General features: G+C 48.3%; 1 long non-coding RNA gene across 1 annotated transcript in view; it reads left to right on the top strand.

Annotated features, from left to right (window-relative positions):
- The window catches only part of LOC311527172, a 60,089-nt gene that overhangs the window by 26,914 nt on the left and 21,055 nt on the right, over positions 1–12,120 (top strand). The window lies entirely within an intron of this gene.

The following is a 12,120-nucleotide window of genomic DNA, read 5'->3' as shown; positions in this document are numbered from 1 at the left end:
CATGTATTTGGGGGCTGAGCAGATATTTCCCAGAGCTGAAAGGCACCAAGCAAAGGGCAGCAATGAAATGAAAACTGAGAGTCGCCATAGAGATTGGTGTAAGAGTGTTGTTGGCTGCGAGGGGCTCTCACGGCAATTCCAATTCTGCCTCTCACAGCAGGGGGTCACATAGGGAATGGTGCAGCAGCATGAGTGTGTGTGTGTATGGGAGAATGAGCTATTCCTATCGCCACCTCCCCCAGCAGGGGTCGCTGCAGAGCCGCTTTCCCCGGCATGTGGAATGCATCGCTCTGGAGGGGAGCGAAGAGTGGTGGTGCACGCTTTCCCCATGCTGCCCTCCTAAGCCAGTGGGTTGAACGGGGGGCGCAACTGGTTTCCTTTTCCTGAGATGCGGGGCGGGCTCAGCTTTCCAGTGTTCTGGAAATGCGGCTGTGGGGGACGGCGCAGAACTGCGGGGGGACTCGTAACAGTTTGAGTATTGCACAGCACTGCTGCAGAGCACTGGTTGTGGGGGGATCCCTTGGCTGCTGCAGTGGTGCAGGAATAGTTTTTATAGTTGGGGGTGCTGAAGGCAGAAGCCATGTGTTTGGGGTGTTGTTATTACTTCAAGAAGGGGGTGCGGCAGCACCCCTGCGCTGTTGTAATGTCAGTTTCTCTCAGCTGGAAGCATGGGGAGGAGTTGCCTATTTAATATACATCTCCAGATGAATTAACTTGAGCCAGGGAATACCTCTACACCTTCCAAAGACAGAATTTCAGGTAGGACTGCCTCCATGACCCCAAAAACTAGGTACGCCTCTGCCTATAAGGTGATTAGGTTGCCATGTATAACAGTTGCATATTGCAGGGTTTTTTAAGTGACTGCATAAATGTACTCCTGAATCTAAACTTACAACATAAGCTCTTGTGGTTGCAGCAATAACTGAAAATGTGATCAGAAGGGACTAGATGCGGTGACACTACTAATAATACCTGGCTCTTATATAGCACGTTTCATCAGTAGATTTCAAAGTCCTTTACAAAGGAGGTCAGTCTCATTATCCCTGTTTTACAGATGGGGAAACTGAGGCAACAAGACGTAGGTACCCAGCAGTAGAGCTGGGAATAAATACCAGTTCTCCTCAGTCCCAGTCCAGTGCTCTGTCCACTAGGCCACAGTGCTTCCCCCATTACAGTATACTGCCTGATACCTGCCTGAGTCTGCAGCCAGCCTGAAACAATAGCTCTGAGAGAAGTGTGAACTGCTTCTGTTCACTTCAGCATGACTGTTAACTCTAAAGTTTAACAATATTTAATGTCAGCATTAAATATTTCACCAGTGATCCTTCAAGCACAGCAATCTGCTTATCCATCATTGCTGATGGAGCACGGGCACATACTGGGGGGTTCCGTGAGGCAGCTGGTTGCTATCAAAGGTAGTTTTCTCCCTTTCTTGCTCCATTATAGTCTGCAGTTTGATTTCATGACAGTGACATCTTTCTCAGTGGTTTTCTCAGATGTCATCCGTTGTCCTCCTCTTGTCCGTCTTCCACCAGGAGGTATCCAGTCAAGGACTTTTCTAGGAATACAGTTTTTTGATTCCGTACAATCTGCCCAAACCTCTTCAGCCTTCTTTCTCAAATCATTGTCTCTACAGTCTGTTGACCAATCTTTTGTAACACATCATTGTGGGTTACTTTGTCTCACCAGCGGATACAAGTATTCTGTGCATTTGCCTGAGCCTGATCACACTGAAGCCACCGAGTGCCTTTGAAAATCCCACCAGATATGGATAGCTGTGCTAAAAGGTGACTGCAGAGAGGAAAGATCATCTATCACTATCTGAAAGGTGTAAACACTCAGAATAGGGAGAAAATACCAAGAGTGCTGGAAGCTGGGAAAGCTCAGAGCAGGGGGTTGGAATAGGGAAGGGAAGTTCTTGGGTGAATAGCAGGACAGCTTCCTGACCATGAGTTCTATTAGACTGTGGCATAATCTCCCAAAGAAAATGTGGTAAAGGTGCCCGGATTTGGGATTTTTTTAGATTAGATTGAAAAAGAGACGAGATAATGCGTTATATGGAGAGTGGGACTGAGTGATCTGAGAGGTCTTTTCCATCTGTAATTATGAGTCCATGATTTTATCAACCTCCTTCGCTGCCTACAAATAAGTACAGAAACATCTTCAGTCAAAGAAACACATATCTGAAGAGAAGTGTGGAAGAGACGAGATTGGTCCTGGGACAACACGGCTACAACAACGCTACAAAGAACTGTGGAAGATATGGATGTAGTCAGACATCTTTATTCAGCCGTCTCCGTTCACCTCACCATTAGGCGGCCATGAGAAATACACACATTGTGACAGGCCACTTCCAATAAACAGATGTACTGGAGCAGGAATTCCAGTTCTGTGCTACAGGTGGCAGCATCGGGCAACACAATAGAGGCGGGAATCTGAGACTGCTTCAGGGGAGTCATGAGACAAAGCTCGAAGTATAAAAGACAATGCTATCCTGGTTATCAAATTCAGACCCTGTCATCTCCTTGCAGCCTGTGAACTGGCCCTTTGTGATTGACGCTGTGTTCACTGTGCCGAATCCTGAGCTACAGGGAGTTCAGAATAATTCCTTACCGGTTTCCAGAAGAGGCGCTGGACTATACACTCGATAAGATTCACTCTTTGTCCTGCTTTCCCACTGGCTGTGACTTACAAATCTCATTCCAAAATGTCCCTGCTTGTCCCTTCCCCATCTGGTTCTCCTGTGAAAAGGCCAGACTAAAAACAAAGGAGGCCATTAGGCTGGGTTTTAGCAGAGCCTGTTTTAGGGGCAATGGAAGGGTCTAAGGTGGAAACAGATCTCTTTCTACATATGGAGGCACCATATTTGTGTCTCATCACAGCCATATGGGCACCACACCTCTCTTTCTGCACAGAGCCCCCAGCTGTTGCAGCCTCTTTTTGGAATCAGCGTCCTTTATAAATACCTACTTCGATGACAAGCAAAAGGCCTGTCCTGGAAGGATCAAATCCCTACCTAGTTCTGGCACACAAACGATGGGCACGTGGGAGCTCCCGCCACAGATGGTAGCTTTGCCAATTCTGCCATTTTCCATTTAATTTCTTACTGTTGCACTAGAAGCTCTGTGAGGGCTGGAAATGGCGGGAGAGCTGGCACAGACGGCCCATCGGGACTGTAACCCAATGTGTCCTCTATGCTTGTTCTGAGCAGGGTTAAAGGGCATGGGAGCTACAACATGGAGTGGGATTATGCTAGTGCGCTCACCATTGTCGCCCCAGTGCACGAGGAGTAGCAAAGGTGGGAAATGGGGAGTCAACACATCCACGGAGTTGCAGCCTAAACAGATTTTTGGGCGCCCAGCTTGAGACACCTTGAAGGGGCCTGAAAGGCAGAGGGTGGGTGATTCAGCGCTTACTGCCCAGCAGGCCCCACGTTCTGCGACAAGTTGAGTGGAAGAAAAGGCTTCTGTTGTTCTGAAGGCAAACGGCTGCTGTGAGTGATGTGTCCTGGGGAAGAAAGCAAACACCATTCACCTGACATGGAAAAGATGCTTAACCAGAGACCAGTTTGACAGGTGTGCCTTTATTTACCTACCTGTATTCTTCCTTCTGTGTCCCTATGCACAACTGATCTTAGCAACTGTTTGTTTAGCCACTAGGGGAGGAGAATGTAAATATGTTTAAAGGCTTTGTGGATGGAGGGATGAGGGTACCAGGTGGTTAGCTTGGAACATCTTAAAGCTTCCTGCACTGTTTCCAAGGACACAGAGTGTGCATCACATGAGTACAGGAAAGCCTACCACAGTCCCCGTCACACAAGTTTATACTGCATAGCCATATCAATATATTAACACTGATCATTATTAATAATACATTAATGAAGCACCCTGACTCCCTAAGTGCCTTATTTGAGGGCATGCACATTATTAAGATCTTACATTATATATCTTATTTGGGGCTCTGTGCAACAGGATGGTCACACATACAACTGGGTAAAACTGGAATAAAAAATCACTCTACATGCTACTCCTATGCAGGTATTCAAGCAGCATGGCCTAGTTCATCAGCTGCTGCAGTGGGTCACAGGGGAACTCTGTTCTGTTCCTAGCTCTGCCATTCTTCTACTGCGTGATCACTAGCAAGTCAGTTTGCCTCTCTTTCACTTCCCTGTCTTGGTCTGTCTTGTCCCTTTAGTTTGCAAGCTCCTCAGGGCAGGGATCGTATCATCCTATGTGCTTATACAACGCCTAATGCAATGGGGCCTTGGTCTAAGTTGGGATTCTAGGCAGTACCCTAATGCAAATAATATTAGTAATGAAAATACTGCACAGAGCTAATGCTGTACGGGCCAGATGCAATGCCCATTCGGTCCAAGGGAAAGACTCCTATCGGCTTTGGTGGGATTTGGATCAGCCCCTTAGTGTGCAACAGTCTCTCTCTCTCTTCAAATGAGACAGATTGTTGCCATAATTAAGATGCAGACCAGTAGAATCCCAGAAAAATCGTGCATCGTGCAACGTAGCAAGAGAAACGGCAAGAGTCAACACCCACAGGCACGCCCTGTATCTGGCAGGCTTCATATTAAAATATATTGATGGAGTTTCAAATGCATTGTTAAAGTGTCCACTTTGTCATAGTCCACAAGGGGCAGCCAAACCATGGGAAATTGCTTCATCACTTGAGGTTTTGCTCATTTGTTTTGTCAGCGTTTCCATTATTTAGGCTGTCATCACAGTGTCCCACATCATTCTCAGTTAGGCAACAACAGCCGGGGGCTCTCTTTTCCCGCAAGGCTCATCCAGGCTGCATCTTTGCTGGAGTCGCTGACTGTGAAGTTCCATTTGGATTGGAAGGAAGAAAGACTGTTTCCAGACAAGTGACTAGGGGTCAGAGGGTACGTGTACGAAGCAATAAAAACCTGTGGCACAGAGCCTCAGAGCCCAGGACAATTGACTCCGACTTTCAGGGCTCAGGCTGCAAGACTAAAAATTGCCGTGTAGACGTTCAGACTTTGGCTGGAGCCTGGCTTCTGAGGCCCACCCCCCCCGCACAGGGTTTCACAGCCCGGGCCCCAGCCTGCGCCCAAACCTCTGCACTGCAATTTTTAGCCCAGCAGCCGGAGCCCCACAAGCCTGAATCATAGAATACCAGGGTTGGAAGGGACCTCAGGAGGTCATCTAGTCCAACCCCCTGCTCAAAGCAGGACCAATCCCCAATTTTTGGCCCGGATCCCAAATGGCCTCCTCAAGGATTGAACTCACAACCCTGGGTTTAGCAGGCCAATGCTCAAACCACTGAGCTATCCCTCCCCCCAATCATCAGCTGGGGCCCACTGAAGTGAAATGATAAAACTCCCCTTCACTGACCAGGATCTGTGTTTTAAAATCCTTTGAGATCCTTGAATGGAAGGAGCTAGAGAAATACAAAGTGTTTCTCTTTTAAGACAAGCTGCCCCTTAAAGGAAGACCATACCACTCAACCCCCCATGAGGCAGATTAGGAAATGTTACTCTGGGAGTTTGGCTTATGATTTGGGATTAATATCCTCTCATATGGGGATTCCCCCTAAAGGTGGGTAAAGTGACCCTCCTACTTCATCCCTACCAACACGTCAGTGTGACGGCCACTCTCATGGTCAACACACGGGGACTTCCGGAGCTAAAAGCATCAACTGTTACAGCTTGAGCTAAAGTGCCATGACTCTGCAGCTGGGGCTGCAACAATTCATATCCTCTGCAGACCAGCACAGATGGGACCTGTTCCATGAATGCTCTAGTCGATGGGTTACATCAGTGATATAAATTATCTGCTTCTAGTTTCTTAAGAGCTGAGGCCCTTTGGAACACCAGTGATTCTCCTTCTAGTTACACAGTGGGAGGATGTTAGAGGGGCATCTCTTTATCAAGGGATCTCTCATCACTTCATACAAGTAGGTGTAGGTTCTATTCCCAATTTGCGTGACTCCTTGCATAATCTGGAAATCACTCCTCTAGATCCGAGGGTTTGGAGCATCACCATTACTGCTGCTCATGAAATCCTTTTGCATCCTGGTGGCTCAATGTGTTAGGCCTGAGCTGGAGAAAAGTCAACAGAGGGACAGGGACGGAATGACATTTATTGCAAAGGGTTTCTATAGCCCGTAGTTGATCATCCTGAAATAATTGCCCTATTACATGCAGACCTGATTTCTCCTTCTGCTCGGAGATACTTTCCTAGGGAGGTATTTATTTGTGTCTTTCCTAACTAGGGTTAACAGAGACGTCTCAGGGCTGGCTTTGGCCCTTGCCATTTTCCTGAGGCTGAACGTGGGTGTCACTGGCTTAGAGCTAAAACAATTAAGATCCTGGGAAAAGAAGGGAGACCATGTGGGAATTCACCCTGTTCACTATTTATCCAGGGTCTCTGTGATACCTGGCTACCAGGGCAGGTAATTGGGTTCCCACTGGTATGTAGCCAGAGTTAGTCGATAGGTCCTGCCCCCTCAGGATAAGGCACCCCACAACTCCTAATGTATTTAGCATGTGAGAGACTATATTGAATGTGGGGGGATCTGCAGCCCTTAGTAGCTAATCCTGTTTTTTACCCCCACCTAAAAGGCAAAGGGACACGTTTCCAGAGGGGCCTTGGCTTGTCCTCCAGTTTTGCTCCTGCAATCAGCTGTGGGTACAAATAATGGCATGTCAATGTCTAGCGAACCTGATCTGCTGCAGCTTTTGTGTAATTTACCTTGAACATGGAAACTGCTCCAAAGAACTTGATTTTCCACATGGCGCCAGGCATAAGGGTGTTGTGGGCACTAAACTCCACCCTTTCAAAGGTTCGATTCGTCTACGGTCCGGTCCCTGTTTGGTCACAGTAGTGAATACATTGCACCTGCTTCGTCTCCGAGTCAAGTGGGTTTAGGGTGAAGCAGGAAGTCAGAAGGTGGGAGGAATAAGTGACCAGAGCATGTGATCATGGGTTCAAGTATTCATGAATGAAGTGCTGTTGTACTGGAACTGGCTGGTGTATTTTGGGTGGCAGGATCCACCCCCCAACCCACCTCGCCACTCAGCGAAGATCATTCTGAAGGTTATGAGATGGAAAGTGTCATCTGTAACTTCAGGATTTCTGAAGTTACAGATGACTAAGCCAGTGCTGTTTTCCTACCAGCTGTTCTCATTACTCCGGGGAGCTGTAAGAACCTGCAGTGTAAGGTGGGACACAGCTTTCAGTGATTCAGCAGCTGGGAATGAGAACAATAAGAAAGGCAAGTGGAAAATACAGAGTGCTCAAGTGAGACATAATCCACTTGGAGCATTCTCTTACAACCTCTTCCCATCTGAGCACACTGTTCCACATGGGGAGGGGGGTGTCTCTGTACCTCGACACACTGGCAAGGGGTGTTCTTCAGACAGCATCTAGTACAGCCCCAAAGCCCAGAGTGCCCTCTTTCCTCCGTTGAGGTGAGGGGCATTGTCCCCACCCCTTTTGACCCCAGTGGTGTTGTCTCATGAGGATGGGGGTGTATCAACACCTTTCTCTCCTTCCACGGTATGCTCCTGCTTCCTGCTTCTTCCCCCACAGAGCCCTGCTTTCAGCTAGTAGCTGTTCTCTAGGCTCAGTTCCTCTGTGAGTCTGCAGCCAGAGGGGCCTCTTCATTTCTAGTGGAATGGGGCTGGGATGTCAATGGCTGAGTATCCGCTTGAAACCCAGTGAGTTAGAACATGAGTTCCCAAACAGAGCAGGTTCCCAGGCCCTCTTACCTTGACTATGTCATTGAGGCCCCAGAGAGGGAGGATGGCCCAGTGGCGAGAGCACTAGCCTAGGGAATGGGAGGACATGTGTTTGAGTCCCTGCTCTGCCATAGACTTCTTAAGTAAGTCACTTAGCCTCTTTGTGCCTCAGTTCCCCATCTGTAAAATGGGGATAAATGACTGCCCTGCCTTGGAGGGGTGTTGTGCCCTGCCTTGAGAGGCTTCCACCATTTGAAGCTGATCACTTGTGTGAACAACTAGTTCACAAAGTTTCCAGCATCATTAAATCAGAAGCCAGCCTCATCCTAAGCCTGACGGGCCTTTCCCACACATCCCAACATGCAAATGGTCTTTACCTAGCAGAAAGGTGTGTGAGCCCTGGCTGCTGCTGACATAACACACTCCAGCAAACAGTGAGAGCTGCTGGCAAGGTCTGTCATTCCAACAAAGTCATTCTCACCGACCTGCCTCCTGCATGGAGACCAGGATGTGCGGTTTTGCCTTGGGGCAGATCAACGGTAGATAGTCCTGGGATACAATAGGATGTGGTTCAGGTTATGGACTTGTTAGTAGTGCTGATGATGACAGAGGCATGAGCCCCGCCCTGGCGAGATCTGAAGAACAAAGGAGCTCAGTGACATCAAGGGCTTACAGAGCTCAGCAGAGGATGAGCTCCAGTCCCTGGAAGAGAAAAGCATCTAGGAACTAAGCAATAAGCCGCTGCTTGGCTACTGGCACACACTGTAGGTGGTTTTTGCAACATCAGCCTTAGATTTTGCTGCAACTGAGTTTGGGAACCAATCCTTCTCCAGAAGGTCCATCCCCCATTCCTTCTTCCCCATGTCCCCACCCATAGCACTACCTCTGATTCCCTGTGTGATCCCACCCACAGGCTGCAACAGACGTTACAGGCTGGATTCCAATGCAACAGTGGCCTCTTTAATCAGCTGTGGTGGTGTCAAGGGACCACAATGACCCCAGGGGAATTTTCCTGCCACTGCTGTGGCATAGAGTCACCATATGCAACCCTGCGCTTCATCCCGTTCACTGCCCCTCGTGCAAAGAAGGAGCTGGAGGTGAAATAGTTGGAGTATTTTTTGCTACAGCTATTTTGGGTGTTGATTAACCCAGAGGCAGCCTGGAATAAGGCTGCCATAAATTGGAGTAGCCCTTGTGGGTTGCTCTGATTTACATCAGCCCCTGGGGGTTGCTTCGACTCACCCTAGGAACTGCTCCAGCCCGCAGAAGGAATCCAGGAGGTACAAAGATGGCCCAGCACAAAATGAGGCCTGAGAGGTATAGTTGAGAATCAGACCCACCCTTTCCTAAGTGCTGAGTGCTCCTCGTCCCCTGTAAAGTGATGCTTTGGCTGCACCTGCTGACTCTCCTGGGACGTGTGGGGTTGATGAAGGGTTACCAAAGCCATGGAGACTCACAAGCACATGAGAGGGGAACTGCAGGCGACCTCTGTGAATGTGGGAGCATAGAGTTATCAGCACCGAGCCACATGTAAGCTGGAAGCTTGGTGGGATGATGCAAGTGTTACGCTGCACAGGGCTCTGTGAAACCTAGGGCAGGCGCTAGTATTGGGAGTTACATGCCTTCAAACCAGGCTAGCCATAAGCAACTAGCAAAACAGATAGCAACCCAGTCAGGGATGCCTCATTTGGGAGTTCTGTATCCCATCCAGGTTCTGCCGTTTACTGGCCAGCTTTACCTACTTCTCAGTTATTGGTATCTGAGCATAGCAGGCAAAAACTCACGATCAGACACCCTCCACCCCTTGGCAGTAAGACCAATGCACGGAGAGGCAAATCATGGCCTAATTTTTCTTTCCCAGCAGCTCCAACCCTGCCCTTGCCAGAGGCCCCATATTGTAAGAGGCTGGCCCTGTTACACCACTCAAGGTGCATCAGTAGCCGTGTGACACCTCCCACTACCCCAATTAAAGACATACTTGACCCAGGGCATGAAACCCAAACGTCCTGGGACTTTGGGGAGGGCCAGATTCAGCTTTTCCGCTCAGGTAACTTCTGCAGCAGGTTTGGAGACTTTATATCTATAAACAGTTGCTCGGGAGAGACGTGGCGCTGACCTTTTCAGGGCGGATGGGGCTTCAGTTTTTTATTTTTTGTTTTTGGTTGACAAAGAACAAAACTGGAAAAATGAAAAAGTTAGCAAAGATCTCCTTTTATTTAGGGAACTGAATTCACATGTTTCCTGGTGCGCCCTAGGTGACTCACCATGAGGTGACTCAGCACTGCCTTATTAAAATTCAACTTCTCAAATCCTGGCGCAAGGGTGGGTCATTTTATCTTGAAAGACAGAGCTCCTTAGTGGATGGCAACCCAGACATTTTCCGCATTTTGTACACTCTAAAAGATTCCTCGAGTCAAAGGCCTGGCCCTGGGGCTCTGGCTGAGCTGCAGCCACCTGTCCGCCTCTGATCATTCTTCCCAGAGTTTAAAAACATCTGGAACACAGTTTTTCCCACGTGTGTTCAACAATTTTAATCTCTGTTGGTCCAGCATAGGACTCTCCACTCTTTTCTCAGTATTGTTATTTATTTATTTATTTGCATTGCATTAGCACCTTGGAGTATTTTGGGTTATTTATTTTCTTGCTGATTTTTATGGCTAGAGATGGGCCCAAGCCACGAAGCCTGGCTGTGAACATCTCTAGAGTTTGGTGGTGTTTGGATCCAGGGTGTTATTCAGGTCTCTCTCGCTTTCTGGCTTTTGACTGCATTGTTTTTGATATGGCTGTGCAGCACCCACGCACTGTGGCTGGGGGTGGTGGCAAAAAGGGGTGTTTTATAAATCAACCACTTATTAGACCAGGATTTCAGACAGAAAGGAAGCAGTGGAAACTGGGAGGAAATAGGACAGTTCAGAGGCAAGTTCAGGATGTGGATGTCTGAGACTAGCTCAGTAAGGGGCCACAAACAGATTCCATCAGAGGCAATCAAAATCCCAGCTATGGGAATCTGTGTTTGCATCAAGCAGGAATGGATACGCTGCTGTGTATAATCTGTGAGCCATGACTCAAGCCCCTGCTCTGTACTTGCTACATTTTAGTTATGCTCAAAAATAAACAAGTCAAAAGAACCTCCTGGTGCTAGATTCTGCAGTTCCAGCTGTTTGGCTTTCACTTGGCTACACCACCAGTACACACCTGTGACCCTCTGTTCCATCCCTTGTCTCCTTGCACAAAGATGTGGCTGATGGGACAGGGTTTGGATTGTTCAAACAGCTCCAGCAATTAGAGCTTTCTCCTCCAGTGGGAGCTAGTTCTTCTATTTCCAGAGGGAAAAGCACAAGGTGGGCTGTGAGATTCACAAAACCCAGGCCCTGGCTATTTAAAAGAAAAAGGACCCTATTATAGTCCCTATTTTGCATGCATAGGGTAGCTTCAATCAATTGCCCCTTCACTAGAGCTTCTTCCTCCTTTGGATGTTGCAGTCTCTCCTCTTACCCCTCTCTCCCCACCTTCACCACATTGTGGTTTACTCAGCTGGGAGGTTGAAGCCCAGAATTTTCAAGGCCATTATGAATGTTGCTCCCTAGCCCACCAGTAGGGGACGCTGAAGTTAAGCGCGGCCATCACCCTTCTTGTGTGAGATCAAGCCTGTTACTTCCGCTAGAGCACATCTTCTGTCCTCCAGTCCAGGCTGATACCTGGGATTCTAACCCAGGAATGCCTGGGGCAGTCCCTGGAAAAAGAGTGTGAGTGAAATCCTGGCCTGAAAGCAATGGCAAGGCTCTGTATGTTCTCTTTGGCCCCTAGGAACCTTTTTCTTGCTTGAATGTGCTGCCTGCACTCCCCATCTCTTCTGTTTTGCGTTTTAGGCAGATTTCAGCCTGGGGATGGGTTCCAGGCTCCCAGGGGTTGGCTGTGTTCTTCATAGCCTCTTTTTTTCCTTTTCTTTTTTTAAAATTGGACTTCTTTAAGGCATTTTTCTGGAGCTTTTACTGAATAGCAAAGGGGTTTCCAAAACATCTGGAACAGCTCACGGAGCTGGAGTGGGATCTGTTCCTTCCGGTGGAAGCAGGGCCTGAGCTGGGTTAATGCGCTAGTCCATCGCCTTTGGAGACCTAAGTTCAAAGCCTGGCTCAGCTCACATATGAAATGGGTTTGAAGATTCCATGCTACTCCCAGGGGCCATTTGTCCGTGTGACAAAACCACCGCCCAACTTTGTATGATTGGCAGTCTCTGCTCCCCAGATGCCTGGCCTGGAACAGCTGTGCAGCTGTAAGACAAGACTAAAGTGCACAGCCCTGTGGTGGATGAGGACTGCAACAGCAGGAGATTCTACAGGTTAGGATCCAGGTGCTTTGGCAGAGTTCTGTGAAAAGCTTGGAGAGCATCTATCTTATACCATACT

This window comes from Lepidochelys olivacea (genome assembly GCF_965140295.1).
Source record: "Lepidochelys olivacea isolate rLepOli2 genome assembly, chromosome: 10".
Lineage (NCBI taxonomy): Eukaryota > Metazoa > Chordata > Testudines > Cheloniidae > Lepidochelys > Lepidochelys olivacea.
Note: the sequence above shows the minus strand (reverse complement) of the source record. Positions and strands in the feature narration are given on the sequence as shown.